A 16,150-nucleotide genomic window follows, 5' to 3' on the forward strand; every position below is an offset into this window, starting at 1 on the left:
GTGGTATGTGGGCCAGATGAGACTGTGACAGGTGTGGGTCAGATCTGGGCCAGAATAAAAACCAACTGTGGCCCAGATTAGGGTCAGTTCTGCTTCATTCGGTTTATTGTTGGCTGACCTGCGGATTTGCTATGGCTTGTTTGTGGCTTTGATCCGGCAAACAGGAGCGGACCTCCCAAGTGCCATCATTCCATGTGGTATGTGGGCCAGATGAGACTGTGACAGGTGTGGGTCAGATCTGGGCCAGAATAAAAACCAACTGTGGCCCAGATTAGGGTCAGTTCTGCTTCATTCGGTTTATTGTTGGCTGACCTGCGGATTTGCTATGGCTTGTTTGTGGCTTTGATCCGGCAAACAGGAGCGGACCTCCCAAGTGCCATCATTCCATGTGGTATGTGGGCCAGATGAGACTGTGACAGGTGTGGGTCAGATCTGGGCCAGAATAAAAACCAACTGTGGCCCAGATTAGGGTCAGTTCTGCTTCATTCGGTTTATTGTTGGCTGACATGCGGCTTTGCTATGGCTTGTTTGTGGCTTTGATCCGGCAAACAGGAGCGGACCTCCCAAGTGCCATCATTCCATGTGGTATGTGGGCCAGATGAGACTGTGACAGGTGTGGGTCAGATCTGGGCCAGAATAAAAACCAACTGTGGCCCAGATTAGGGTCAGTTCTGCTTCATTCGGTTTATTGTTGGCTGACATGCGGATTTGCTATGGCTTGTTTGTGGCTTTGATCCGGCAAACAGGAGCGGACCTCCCAAGTGCCATCATTCCATGCGGTATGTGGGCCAGATGAACGTGTCTTGTGTGGGCCAGATCTGGGCCACAAGAATTTTGTTATCTGGGTAGGAATACCAGTGTTTTTGTGACCTTGTGGGGACATTTTGATGTCCCCATGAGGAAACAAGCTTATAAATCAAACAACATGATGTTTATTGAAAATCTAAGGTACAAGAAAGGTTTTTGTGATGGTTGGGGTTAGGGAATGGGGCAGGTAAGGGGAATAGAATATACAGTTTGTATGGTATAAAATGCATTACGTCTATGGAATGTCCCCACAAAACATGGAAACCAGAATGTGTGTGTGTGTGTGTGTGTGTGTGTGTGTGTGTGTGTGTGTGTGTGTGTGTGTGTGTGTGTGTGTGTGTGTGTGTGTGTGTGTGTGTGTGTGTGTGTGTGTGTGTGTATGAGTGCGTGAGAGAGAGAAAGTAAATAGAAAGTAGAAATAGAGAAAGTAAAATTTTATATCCAAGCATTTTCATCATTTTAGGGTTGTAGCCAATAGCAACACATTGTACTGCAGTGTGTGTGGACATAAGAGTGACAGGGAAACACAGTATGTCTACAAAATGTAAGAAATACATATGCAACACAACTACACAGTAAAAATCTTCTTCCTATGTGTTGTGTAGGCTTGCATGAACAGTTTATGTGTTCAATGTGGATGATGTGTTATGATATCGCATCTTTTCAGATGGGGCTTGTGCTATGTAAACTGACACAAATGTTTACAATTTCAAACTAAGTTCAAAGAATTAATCATCAAAGTGATGAAAAACATATTTGAGATGAAAAAGTGATAAATATCTATTTAAGATAAACATGTTTTTCCCCAATATCTGGGGGAGAATAGAATTTTCTTCTTTTATTTCATATTATCACAAAAACGAATAGCACTTTAATCTATAAATAGTCCTCTACTAGTGGTAAATGACACATATTAACCATAAATTCTGTCTATATAACTTGCAATAAGGCTAAAGTAAACATCTGTAAACAGTTATACATAAGTTTGTATGACTGCATTGTTTTAAGATACGAATAATGGAGTGGGTCCACTAGACCCACAAACATTGTCTACGTAACAAAAATATGAACACCACACGAGGGTTAAAGGAGACAAATGTGATCTTATTGACAAACTACAGATTGCATCTGGTGCACGAGTAATGCTTACCAGAAATATTGATGTGGAAGATGGACTGGATAATGGTACTTTTGGTAAAGTGGCAAAAATTACAACTCAGGAACGAGATGGTGTTCCATATGTGCTGTTAATTGGTCTTTACCTGGATGATGTAAATGCTGGACATAAACATCGTAACAAAGCACCTGGTGGAGATGACAACATTGTTTATATTGAGAGGTCAGAGGAGCCGCTAAAAAAAAAGGGAACAGTTCGAAGGCAATTTCCCATGAAACTTGCTTTTGCATGCACTATACACAAAGTTCAAGGAATGACAACTGATCGTGCTGTTGTATCTCTGAAGCATATTTTTGAACCAGGCATGGCATATGTTGCACTAAGCAGAACCACAGCACTTAGTGGATTGCACATCATAGACTTTGATGAAAAAAATTTTTACTGTGATCCTGAAATAAATGCCTCTTTGGAGAACATGCCAAAAGCTGACTTTCAACATGTCCAACCTCTTCTACACACTGAGTATAATGTAAATTCTCCTCTTACTATCATTCATCATAACATAGAGGGATTACAGTGTCATATGGATGATTTAAAAAGTCATCATGAGCTTTTGTTGGCTGATGTTTTGTGTCTCACTGAAACACACCTGTCTGGCTCATCTGCTCATGAGTGTCTCCAGCTGGAAGGATACAGAATTTATAATCGCAACAGACATACCTCCTACACAAATAATCTACAGTTGGCAAACAGAAATGGTGGTGGAGTGGCCATTTATGTGAGAAATAGCTTACAAGCTCATCCTCTGATGTACATACAAAACGTGACAGACCTGGAATATTTGGTTTTAAAAATAGAACACCCCAAAGAAGCACTTGTCACAGTAATCTACAGACCACCTAAATACAACCTAGGAGTGTTTTTGACTAACCTAAATGCCCTTTTGACATCTCTGGAAATCATGAACATCAACCCTGTTATAATTTTAGGAGACTTCAATGAAGACCAGCTGTCCCATGGGAACAAACCCATTTTGAAACTGTTTAATGACAAAGGATATACACAACTGATCCACACTGGGACTACTGAAAACAACACCCTTCTGGATCCTGTGTTTATTAGTAGCACACACTCACATGTCAGAGCAGGAGTACTGCAAACATACTACAGTTATCACGATCCTGTCTACTGTATTTTGGAATAGATACTGTAAGAAATTATCAGCTGTGAAACTTCATCCTGATCAACATAGCAAGTACACATTAGGATTAACATTGCTTTTAAAACATTCCAGATTAAAAAGATTCCAATAAAATATACCAGAGTCCCTTAACAACAATCTGTCACATGAACAAGATATATATTTTGATGTTATCATATTCCATAAATGTGATGAATTCAATTTATCACATTTACTATCAGGGATGATGCAACCCTGCTATTTAAATGCACACACACACACGCACACACACACACAAAAACAAACACACATTCTATTTGATTCATTCTTATCTGTGTGGGGACATTTGGTCCCCACAACGTAAATACCAGGTGTTTGTGCACATGTTTGTGCACACACACACACACACACATTTTTTAATTTGTTTCTATCTTTATGGGGACATTTGGTCCTCTTAACATAATAAAAACTAGGTATGCGCATGTGCGTACACAGACGCACACACACACACGCAGTTTTCATACTCTTCCAGTTTTCATATACTATTCATGATTTAAACATTTAAACAGCAACATATACTATAATGTTTTTAAGCATGATAAACACATTAAAACATGTAAAAGGAAAAAAGACTCATACATCTGAATTTTTTGTATTTGGTTAAGACAGATTTGCTGTGCTGGTTCTCAAGTGCCCCACTACCAACCCAAAAAACACCTACATGATAAGAGTTGCCAAATGGGATGGAGCATGAACCAGGTGCATGAGGTGATGATCCAATGACGGGTAAGACTCTCTTTTGGCCAGCGGAGGGCAACCTAAGGCAGGACATCACCGCCCTGGGCACCTGCCCGAGCAGGCAGGTGTGAAATAGATCAAGAAAGTGGATATGATGCTTTTTGGGCCAAAAGCATCAAATAAGAGGGGCTGTAAGACATTACAAGCTGCCTCAATCAAAAATCCACCAGATCATTCTGACCAGCTCCTCGACCACATCATCCTGACAGGCAATTCTGATTTTTGTTGCCACACTACTTGAGTGTGAGATAAAACAATTCTGGACAATCAAATGTGGGTCACTTGAGAATCATCTCTAAATTTGTAAGGCTACAATTTATAGAAAACATACAGCAAGCCAAATGCATGACTTTAATACACACAAATATACATATACAAATTTCTGTGTGTGTGTGTGTGTATCAATACAAATAAATCACTGTTTAAACAAACTTACTTCTTGTGGTTCTTTAATATTTCATTACAGCATATCTAAACCCCTCATACAATAATTCAATTTCAATTCAATTCAATTCAATTTTATTTATATAGCGCTTTTCACAAAAGTCAATTGTTTCAAAGCAGCTTTACATAAATAGAAGCAGTGAAAAGCACAGAAAACGACAGATAGCACAACAAAATACATGATAGCATGAGCAGTTAAATTTGCTGCGGCTATGACTCAATATTATAATTGCACGTATTAATAAAGCAACGTATAGAAGAGGAAGCTAGGTAAAGCCCAAAAAGGCTGCCTCCCCGGGGTGAAAAACCCCCTAGGAGAAAAAAAACCCCGGGCTTTTATCCGAGGAAAAATAAGTCCTAGGAGGGAAAAACCCTTGGGAGAACGGAAATGGAGATTTAGCGGAGATTAAGCGGTTCTGCCGCTGATCGTTGGTCAGGTATCAGCTGGGCATAACGTTGAAGGACAGCCAGTAGATCAGAGGTGTGCCGACTTTCACATCTACCGGGACTGGGTCTGTTTGTCTCGTCCTCGGGTCGAGGACGAGACAGGGAGAGAAAAACAAAATCGTATTAGCGTAGCGGCCGTTCATATGTATTGAAGTGTCACACAGTGATGTGGTTTAACTCAGCTTAGTTCCAGACAGACTAAATATTGCGGCATAATTATGTTATCCCCAGTTGAGGATTTAGCAAATTGGGGGCCCAATGCGAGGGTATATATGGTAAATAAGGGTCACCTTCCGATCTTTAAGAGAAAATGAAACCTGACGACCCGTTTGACTAAGGCCTAAAGCCCCACTGTCGTCGTTAATGCAGGTTCAGTGGCAAACGGGTCTATATTGTATACCATTTACAGGACCAGGAGAAAACGCCAAAAAAAATCGCAACCCGACCATACGTGTTAACCCGTTTGACTAAGGCCGGAAGCCCCACTGTCGTCGTTAATGCAGGTTCAGTGGCAAACGGGTCTGTATGGCATACTATTCATAAGACTTACGATAGTGCCAAAATCGCAAACCGACCATACGTGCCAACCCGTTTGACTAAGGCTGGAGGCCCCACTGTCGTCGTTAATGCAGGTTCAGTGGCAAACGGGTCTGTATGGCATACTATTCACAGGACACACGAAAGCGCGAAAAACGCAACCCGACCATACATACCAACCCGTTTGACTAAGGCTGGAGGCCCCACTGTCGTCGTTAATGCTGGTTCAGTGGCAAACGGGTCTGTATGACATACTATTCATAAGACTTACGATAGCGCCAAAATCGCAACCCGACCATACGTGCCAACCCGTTTGACTAAGGCCTAAAGCCCCACTGTCGTCGTTAATGCAGGTTCAGTGGCAAACGGGTCTATATTGTATACCATTTACAGGACCAGGAGAAAACGCCAAAAACATCGCAACCCGACCATACGTGTTAACCCGTTTGACTAAGGCTGGAGGCCCCACTGTCGTCGTTAATGCAGGTTCAGTGGCAAACGGGTCTATATGGCATACTATTCACAAGACACACGAAAGCACCAAAATCGCAACCCGACCATACGTGCCAAACCGTTTGACTAAGGCCGGAAGCCCCACTGTCGTCGTTAATGCAGGTTCAGTGGCAAACGGTGGCAAACTATTTAATGCAATTCATTTTAAGTGTTCATGCAGAAAAGGTTTTTATTTATTTATTTGGTTGGTCTGTGTTATGACCGTGAGTGCTTTGTTCCGTGAAAATAACTATTGCGAGTTAAGAACCTTTACTAGACAAATTATGCGAATGCTTTGTTGAAGAGAAAAGTTTTAAGTCTAGATTTAAAATGATCGACTGTGTCTGATTCTCGGACATCGGTTGGTAAATCATTCCAGAGCTTAGGGGCTAAGTAGGAAAAGGATCTTCCACTTTTAGACACTTTTGATAGTCTAGGGATAATCAATAGGCCAGAATTTTGCGACCGTAGTGTGCGTGATGGATTGTATTCTGATAGTAATTCTCTAAGATATGAGGGTGCTAAGCCATTTAAAGCTTTGTAGGCGATTAGTGATATTTTAAATTGGATGCGATATTTAACTGGTAGCCAGTATAAAGATGCCAGAATTGGGCTTATGTGGTCATACTTCTTAGATCGAGTAAGTACCCTTGCAGAAGCGTTTTGAACTAGCTGAAGCTTGTTGACCTGATTTGAATGGCATCCCCCGAGTAGCGAGTTACAATAGTCTATTCTAGAGGTCATAAAAGCATGAATAAGCTTCTCTGCGTCAGATGTAGACAGTATATGGCGTATTTTTGAGATATTTCTAAGATGGAAGAATGCTGTGCGGCAGACGTTGGCGATATGACTATCAAAGGATAAGTTGCTGTCGAACATCACACCTAAGTTCCTAACCGTGGAAGATGGCACCACAGTACAGCCATCTATGTGCAATTTGTAATCTGACATATTGTGTTTGTAGCTATTTGGTTCAATAATAAGTACCTCTGTCTTATTGGAGTTGAGCTTAAGAAAGTTATGTGCCATCCAGTCACTAACATCGCTAATGCAGTCTTTTAGCTTAGAAAACGTGTGTGTTTCGCTGGGATGCGAGGAGATGTAAAGCTGGGTATCATCCGCATAGCAGTGAAAACTTATGTTATGTTTCCTGATAATGTCTCCTAGGGGTAACATGTATAACGAGAACAGGATAGGACCTAAAACTGATCCCTGCGGTACACCGTATTTAACCAGGGAGTGATATGACTCTTCCTCATTTACATAAACAAAGTGATAGCGATTGGTTAGATATGACCTAAACCAGGCTAGCGCCTGACCACTGATACCAACATAGTTTTCTAGTCTATTGAGTAGGATTCTGTGGTCTATTGTGTCAAATGCTGCACTAAGGTCTAGTAATATAAGAATTGAGATTTCACCACAATCGGATGTTAATAGGAGGTCATTTGTAACTCTAAGCAACGCTGTCTCTGTGCTATGGTGGGGCCTGAATCCTGATTGGAACTTTTCATATGTACTATTATTTGTCAAGAATGTGCGTAACTGGCTTGCCACTACCTTTTCTAATATTTTCGAAAGAAAAGGGAGATTTGAGATTGGTCTAAAGTTATTAAGTTCTCCTTGGTCAAGCTGTGGTTTTTTAATCAGCGGTTTAATAACTGCTAGTTTGAAAGCTGTTGGAACGTATCCTATTTCTAGCGATGAGTTAAAGATATTTAGAACCGGGGTTGACACTACAGGGAATACTTCTTTAAGTAGTTTTGTGGGAACGGGGTCTAACATACAGGACGATGATTTGGATGATGTGACTAGTTTAGAGAGCTCATCTATTGTAGTAGGTTTAAATGAATCAAGATGTTCGTATGGTAGTCTAGTGTTAAGTGAACTAATGGGTAGAGTGGTGGCTGCCTGGGTAGCTACGATGTTTTCCCTAATAGCCGAAATTTTGTTAGAAAAGAAGTTCATGAAGTCGTTACTATTGTGTTGAAGTTTACTATTGGTTTCTGTTTGTTCTTTGTTTCTAGTCAGTTTCGCAACTGTGCTAAAGAGGAAACGAGGGTTATTATGATTCTCATTTATAAGCTTGCTAAGATATGTAGATCTGGCGGTTTTAATAGCCTGTCTGTAGTGTTTAACACTCTGTTTCCATGCTGCGCGCCATACTTCTAACTTTGTGCTTCTATAATTTCTTTCCATTTTTCTAGCTGCCTTTTTAAGGGCTGCTGTTTGATGGTCATACCATGGAGCTGGCGGTTTTTCTTTGAATCTCTTTTTTCGAATGGGAGCAACGGCATCCAATGTGTTAGAACAGACATTGTTTAGGTTTTCTATTTCAATATCTAGATCGTCACAGTTATCTGCTACATGTTTCATTTGGGACAGGTCTGGAAGAGTGCTAATAAAGCTATCTTTAGTGGTGGAAATTATTGTTCTGGCTAGTCGGTAGCATGTTGTGGATTGAGTGATCCTATCTAGAAGTACAGTGTATGACACAAGGTAATGGTCAGAAACTGCATCACTCTGAGGTGATATTTCGACGTCATTAATATTGAGTCCGAGTGACAGAATTAAGTCTAATGTGTGCTTACGAGTATGCGTTGGCCCTGTCACGTTTTGTCTAATATTGAGAGAATTTAGAACATCTATAAACGCACGTCCTAATGCGTCTTTTGGGTTGTCCACATGGACATTAAAATCACCAACGATAAGAGCTTTATCTACAGTGACTACAAGCTCAGATAGGAAATCTGCTATTTCATTAAGGAAATCTGCATGGTGGCCCGGTGGTCTATAGATTGTCGCTAAAGCAAAAGAAAGCTGTTTGTGGTTACGATCAGTTATTTCCATATTTAACAACATTACTTCAAATGATTTAAATTTTAGCTCAGATTTTTGGTTTACTTTAAACATTGTGTTGTATATTGTAGCTACACCACCCCCTCTCCCCTTTAATCGAGGTTCGTGTTTATAATAATAGTCTTGTGGGGTGGATTCATTTAAACTAATGTAGTCGTCTGCTTTAAGCCAGGTTTCTGTTAAACAGAGTACATCTAAGTTTTGGTCTGTAATTATTTCATTGACAATAGGTTCTTTATTGGTAAGCGATCTAATGTTAAGAAGGCCGAATTTTAAGATTCGAGATTCATCTGTTAATGTATTGTTTTCTAATTTTATTTGAATCAGATTTGTACCAGATGTAACAAGCGGTGCTCTGTATTTATTTGTTCGGGGAACAGATACAGTTGAAATGTGCTGATATTTCGGTAAGATTGACTCGAAGTGCTGGGATATAAGTGGTCTTGACATATCACGGCAGCTAACAGATGGACGGTTAAGCCGATCCGTCTGTTTCCTGACCTGGGCCCTGGATAGTCAGACTATATCAGAATTAAGACTATTGATCAGATTTTTAGTGAGTATAGCACATCCTTCCGATGACGGATGAAGGCCATCTCGGGTTAGGAGAAATGGTCTTCCCCAGAAATGCTTCCAATTGTCTATAAACCCTACGTTATGCTGAGGGCACCACTTTGACATCCATCCATTGAGAGACACTAATCTACTATGTGTTTCATCTCCCCGGTAGGCGGGGAGGGGACCAGAGCATATTACATTGTCTGACATTGTTTTTGCAATTTCACACATCTCCTTAATATTATCTTTGGTGATTTCCGACTGGCGGAGCCTAGTGTCATTCGTGCCGGCGTGAATAACAATCTAATCTTAGAAAACTTCCGCTTAGCATTAGCCAGCACTTTAAGTTTGGATCTAATGTCAGACGTTCTGGCTCCCGGTATACAGTCGACTATGGTGTTTGGTGCCTCAATGTTAGTGTTCCTGAGTATAGAATCTCCAATGACCAGGGCACTTTTAAAAGGTGTTTCAGCTGGTATACTCCTTAGGGGATCGAATCTGTTAGAAATTGTCGTTACGTTATGGGTCTTAGAAGGACGCCTTATATGACTATGCCGCCTAACAGTCACCCAGTTTGACCGCCGACTTGACTCTGATGACGGAACCGAGCCATGTGTATTTTGATAAACACTATGGGCGCTCGATACAGTATTTGTAATATTTATATTAGCATCTGATGTCGGAACCGAGCCATTAGTCTTTTCGCTCGATAGATTATTTGCAACAGTAACATTAGCGGTTTTGCTATCCTCAACTAGCGTTCGGATGCGCGATTCTAGTTCAGCAACCTTCTCAGTTAACCTTAATACTTCAATACACTTAGTGCATGTAAACCCCTCTATGCTAACAGCAGAAGCTAAACTATACATGTGGCAAGTAGTACATGTTACAATAACAAGCGGAGTCTTACCGCTTTCATGCTGGGCGATGGCGTCTTCGTTTACCCGAACGCGGTCCCCGGAGCTGCATCGCGTGGGGTGTTCGGTTGTGACACGCCTCGGTCGCCTGCGAACGTCTGGGGCCAGGGTGATGTTTGGCTTGCCGAATCTGCGAAGGCCGGGCAGCGGTTCCTCCACAGCTTCCCGATCGCTTTCATGTCGTTCACGGTCCGTGAAGCTGCATCGCGTGGAATGCATGTTTGTTGCTCGCTTGTGGACGTCGGAAGGCAGGGTGAAGTGGGCGCTGTACCTCGCCTTGGATCTGCTAAAACCGGGAAACAACTCCTCCACAGCTTCCCGCTCAGTTGAGGATAGTTTAGAAAAGCATATATCAGATGAATCCACCATTAGATCGGAAAATGCTAGCTTCAGCCTTCATTAGCATGAAGTTAGCATGAGGTTAGCATGATTAGCATGAAGCTAGCATGATTTAACGTGAAGTTAGCATGATTAGCATGATGCTAACATGATTAACATGAAGCTAGCACTATTTAACGTGAAGCTAACAAGATTTAACATGAAGCTTGCATGATTTAGCACGAGGTTAGCAAGATATATTATGAAATTAGCATAAAGCTAGCATGAAACTAGCATGAAGCTAGTATGACTTAGCATGAAGCTAGCATAAAGCTAACATGACCCAAAGACCCAACCCCCATGTCTCTATGATGTTCAGATCCAGAGATATAAGGCTTCGTTTATTATGTTGCTAGGGTCCTCATATTTGGTTCCTAGGGGCGTGGCTTATTACCTCAATAAGAATCCTATTAAGACTGATTGGATGCCTGAGTAAAATGAGCCCACCCCTATGTCTCTATGACACTCTGGTGCAAAGATATCCATCTGGGCTTTTTATAATGGTAGTTTATGGGAGATGTTGCTAAGGTACCCAAAGTTGTTGCTAGGGGCGTGGCTTAATAGCTCTGGGGTGTTCCTAAGAGACTGATTGGATGCCGGAGTAAAATGAGCCCACCCCTATGTCTCTAGGACACTCTAAAGTGAAGATATTCCATCTGGGACGCTTTTATTCCCTTTTATGGGCATGTTTCCTGCCCCATTATAAGTCAATGGGAAATTTTGGGGGCCTCTTACACCCCAGGGGAACAGCTTACACCCCATTGTGAGGTATGTTCTTACACAGCCTGTCAGCCTCCTTAAGTGTGGTAAGCCACAAGTTTCTACAAGTTTCTCACTCGCAGCTATGACCCGTCAAAGTTTGTCTCAATGTTAAGTCAATGGGAATTTTGGGGTGTTTGAGCGCCCCGTTTAGGAATTCGGAAGGTCCCATCAGTTAGAAAAGATATAGCACACTAAGTCAGACCAGCCTGAAGGTCCGTGGAAAATTTGGTACATGTAGCTTGAAAGATCTAGGGCGAGTTAGTGTCAGAAATTTTGAGGGGGTAGAATAATAATAAGAACTAGATAGTAAAGTTTGAAGACAAACTTTATGTTGGCTTGAGAAAGCGTAGCCTGAACGTTTAAAACGGTTTGACATAAGTTTAGTTTAGTAGGCTATCTGGCTGTTAGTATGTTTAAGTATGAAGGTAGCATGATTTACCATGAAGCTAGCATGATGTTAGCATGATTAGCATGAAGCTAGCATGATGCTAGCATGATTTACCATGAAGCTAGCATGATGTTAGCATGATTAGCATGAAGCTAGCATGATGCTAGCATGATTAGCATGAAGCTAGCATGATGCTAGCATGATAAGCATGAAGCTAGCATGATGCTAGCATGATTAGCATGAAGCTAGCATAATGCTAACATGATTAGCATGAAGCTAGCATGATTAGCATGAAGCTAGCATGATTAGCATGAAGCTAGTATGATGCTAGCATGATTAGCATGAAGCTAGCATGATGCTAGCCTGATTAGCATGAAGCTAGCATGATGCTAGCATGATTAGCATGAAGCTAGCATGATGTTAGCATGATTAGCATGAAGCTAGCATGAAGCTAGCATGATTAGCATGAAGCTAGCATGATGCTAACATGATTAGCATGAAGCTAGCATGAAGTTAGCATAATTAGCATGAAGCTAGCATGAAGTTAGCATGATTAGCATGAAGCTAGCATGATGTTAGCATGATTAGCATGAAGCTAGCATGAAGCTAGCATTATTAGCAGGAAGCTAGCATGAAGCTAACATTTATTGCGTTGCTAGGGTACTAAGTTTGGTTGCTAGGGAGAAAATTGGCATCCCATAATGATCACCCTTCAAGCCACAAGTAAAACGGTCCAACCCCCGTGTCTCTACAATGTTCTGATGCGGAGATATAAGGCTTTGTTTATTCCGTTGCTAGGGTACTAAGTTTGGTTGCTAGGGAGAAAATTGGCATCCCATAATGATCACCCTTCAAGCCACAAGTAAAACGGTCCAACCCCCGTGTCTCTACAATGTTCTGATGCGGAGATATAAGGCTTTGTTTATTCCGTTGCTAGGGTACTAAGTTTGGTTGCTAGGGAGAAAATTGGCATCCCATAATGATCACCCTTCAAGCCACAAGTAAAACGGTCCAACCCCTGTGTCTCTACAATGTTCTGATGCGGAGATATAAGGCTTTGTTTATTCCGTTGCTAGGGTACTAAGTTTGGTTGCTAGGGAGAAAATTGGCATCCCATAATGATCACACTTCAAGCCACAAGTAAAACGGTCCAACCCCCGTGTCTCTATGATGTTCTGAAGCGGAGATATAAGGCTTTGTTTATTCCGTTGCTAGGGTACTAAGTTTGGTTGCTAGGGAGAAAATTGGCATCCCATAATGATTACACGTCAAACCACAAGAAAAACGGTCCAACCCCCGTGTCTCTACAATGTTCTGATCCAGAGATATAAGGCTTTGTTTATTATGTTGCTAGGGTCTTCATATTTTGTTGCTAGGGGCGTGGCTTAATACCTCAATAAGAATCCTAAGAGACTGATTGGATGCCTGAGTAAAATGAGCCCACCCCTATGTCTCTATGACACTCTGGTGCAAAGATATCCATCTGGGCTTTTTATAATGGTAGTCTATGGGAGATGTTGCTAGGGTACCCAAAATTGTTGCTAGGGGCGTGGCTTAATAGCTTTGGGATGATCCTGAGAGACTGATTGGATGCTTGAGTAAAATGAGCCCACCCCCATGTCTCTAAGACCCTCTAAAGTGAAGATATTCCATCTGGGACGCTTTTATTCCCTTTTATGGGCATGTTTCCTGCCCCATTATAAGTCAATGGGAAATTTTGGGGGCCTCTTACACCCCAGGGGTACAGCTTACACCCCATTGTGAGGTATGTTCTTACACAGCCTGTCAGCCTCCTTAAATGTGGTAAGCCACAAGTTTCTACAAGTTTCTCACTCGCAGCTATGACCCGTCAAAGTTTGTCTCAATGTTAAGTCAATGGAAATTTTGGGGTGTTTCAGCGCCCCGTTTAGGAATTCGGAAGGTCCCATCAGTTAGAAAAGATATAGCACACCTCGTCAGATCAGACCGAAAGTCTGTCCAAAGTTTGATGGCTGTAGCTTGAAAGCTCTAGGACGAGTTAGAGTTAGAAATTTTAGTCTCAGAAGAAAAGAAGAGGGAATAATAATAATAAGTTTAAGTGCAACAACAGTATGTTGGCTTTCTCAAGCCAACATAATAAGATATAAGTTTAAAAGCAATAACAATATATTGGCTTTTTCAAAGCCAACATAATAATAATAATAAGTTTAAGAGCAATAACAATATGTTGGCTTTTTCAAGCCAACATAAGTTTAAAAGCAATAACAATATTTTTCAAGCCAACATAATAATAATAATAATAAGTTTAAATAGCATTTCAGTAAGTTGGCTTTCACAAGCCAACTTAACTAGATATTAAAGTTTGAGGACAAACTTTATGTTGGCTTGAAAGAGCGTAGCCTGAACATTTAAAATGGTTTGACAGAAGTTTATTTTAGTAGGCTATCTGGCTGTTAGCATGATTAGCATGAAGCTAGCATGATTAGCATGAAGCTAGCATGATTAGCATGAAGCTAGCATGATGTTAGCATGATCAGTATGAAGCTAGCATGAAGCTAACATGATTAGCATGAAGCTAACATGAAGCTAACATGATTAGCATGAAGCTAGCATGATGCTAGCATGATTAGCATGAAGCTAGCATGAAGCTAACATTTATTCCGTTGCTAGGGTACTAAGTTTGGTTGCTAGGGAGAAAATTGGCATCCCATAATGATTACACTTCAAGCCACAAGTAAAACGGTCCAACCCCCGTGTCTCTATGATGTTCTGAAGCGGAGATATAAGGCTTTGTTTATTCCGTTGCTAGGGTACTAAGTTTGGTTGCTAGGGAGAAAATTGGCATCCCATAATGATCAACCTTCAAGCCACAAGTAAAACGGTCCAACCCCCCTGTCTCTATGATGTTCTGAAGCGGAGATATAAGGCTTTGTTTATTCCGTTGCTAGGGTACTAAGTTTGGTTGCTAGGGAGAAAATTGGCATCCCATAATGATCAACCTTCAAGCCACAAGTAAAACGGTCCAACCCCCATGTCTCTATGATGTTCTGAAGCGGAGATATAAGGCTTTGTTTATTCCGTTGCTAGGGTACTAAGTTTGGTTGCTAGGGAGAAAATTGGCATCCCATAATGATCACACTTCAAGCCACAAGTAACACGGTCCAACCCTCGAGTCTCTATGATGTTCTGATGCGGAGATATAAGGCTTTGTTTATTCCGTTGCTAGGGTACTAAGTTTGGTTGCTAGGGAGAAAATTGGCCTCCCATAATGATCAACCTTCAAGCCACAAGTAAAACGGTCCAACCCCCGTGTCTCTAAAAGTTCTGAAGCAGAGATATAAGGCTTTGTTTATTCCGTTGCTAGGGTACTAAGTTTGGTTGCTAGGGAGAAAATTGGCATCCCATAATAATCAACCTTCAAGCCACAAGTAAAACGGTCCAACCCCCGTGTCTCTAAGATGTTCTGAAGCGGAGAAATAAGGCTTTGTTTATTCCGTTGCTAGGGTACTAAGTTTGGTTGCTAGGGAGAAAATTGGCATCCCATAATGATTACACTTCAAGCCACAAGTCAAACGGTCCAACCCCCATGTCTCTATGATGTTCTGAAGCGGAGATATAAGGCTTTGTTTATTCCGTTGCTAGGGTACTAAGTTTGGTTGCTAGGGAGAAAAATTGCATCCCATAATGATCACACTTAAAGCCACAAGTAAAACGGTCCAACCCCCGTGTCTCTACAATGTTCTGATGCTGAGATATAAGGCTTTGTTTATTCCGTTGCTAGGGTACTAAGTTTGGTTGCTAGGGAGGAAATTGGCATCCCATAATAATCAACCTTCAAGCCACAAGTAAAACGGTCCAACCCCCGTGTCTCTAAGATGTTCTGAAGCGGAGAAATAAGGCTTTGTTTATTCCGTTGCTAGGGTACTAAGTTTGGTTGCTAGGGAGAAAATTGGCATCCCATAATGATCAACCTTCAAGCCACAAGTAAAACAGTCCAACCCCCGTGTCTCTATGATGTTCTGAAGCGGAGATATAAGGCTTTGTTTATTCCGTTGCTAGGGTACTAAGTTTGGTTGCTAGGGAGAAAATTGGCATCCCATAATGATCAACCTTCAATTCAATTCAATTCAATTCAATTTTATTTATATAGCGCTTTTCACAATTGTTAATTGTTGCAAAGCAGCTTTACATGAGTAGATGTAGAGGAGAACATTGAAAATCAATACATAGTATAAGAAGTAGAATATAGCGGCTAAGGATAAAAAACCGTGTAAGCGAGCATATTAATAATGTAACGTATACAGTAAAGTTAAGCCAAAGTTGGCTGACTCTCCCTGGGACTAAAAAACCCCCTAGGAGAAAACCCAATGGGAAAAAATCCTAGAAGGACAAAAAACCCTAGGGAGAGATTAATATTTATATTTATAATATATAGACACGGTAGGGATAGGAAGCGTGTAAGCGGATTAAACTGGTTCAGCCGGTGG

Source organism: Paramisgurnus dabryanus, chromosome 4, assembly GCF_030506205.2.
Source record: "Paramisgurnus dabryanus chromosome 4, PD_genome_1.1, whole genome shotgun sequence".
NCBI lineage: Eukaryota > Metazoa > Chordata > Actinopteri > Cypriniformes > Cobitidae > Paramisgurnus > Paramisgurnus dabryanus.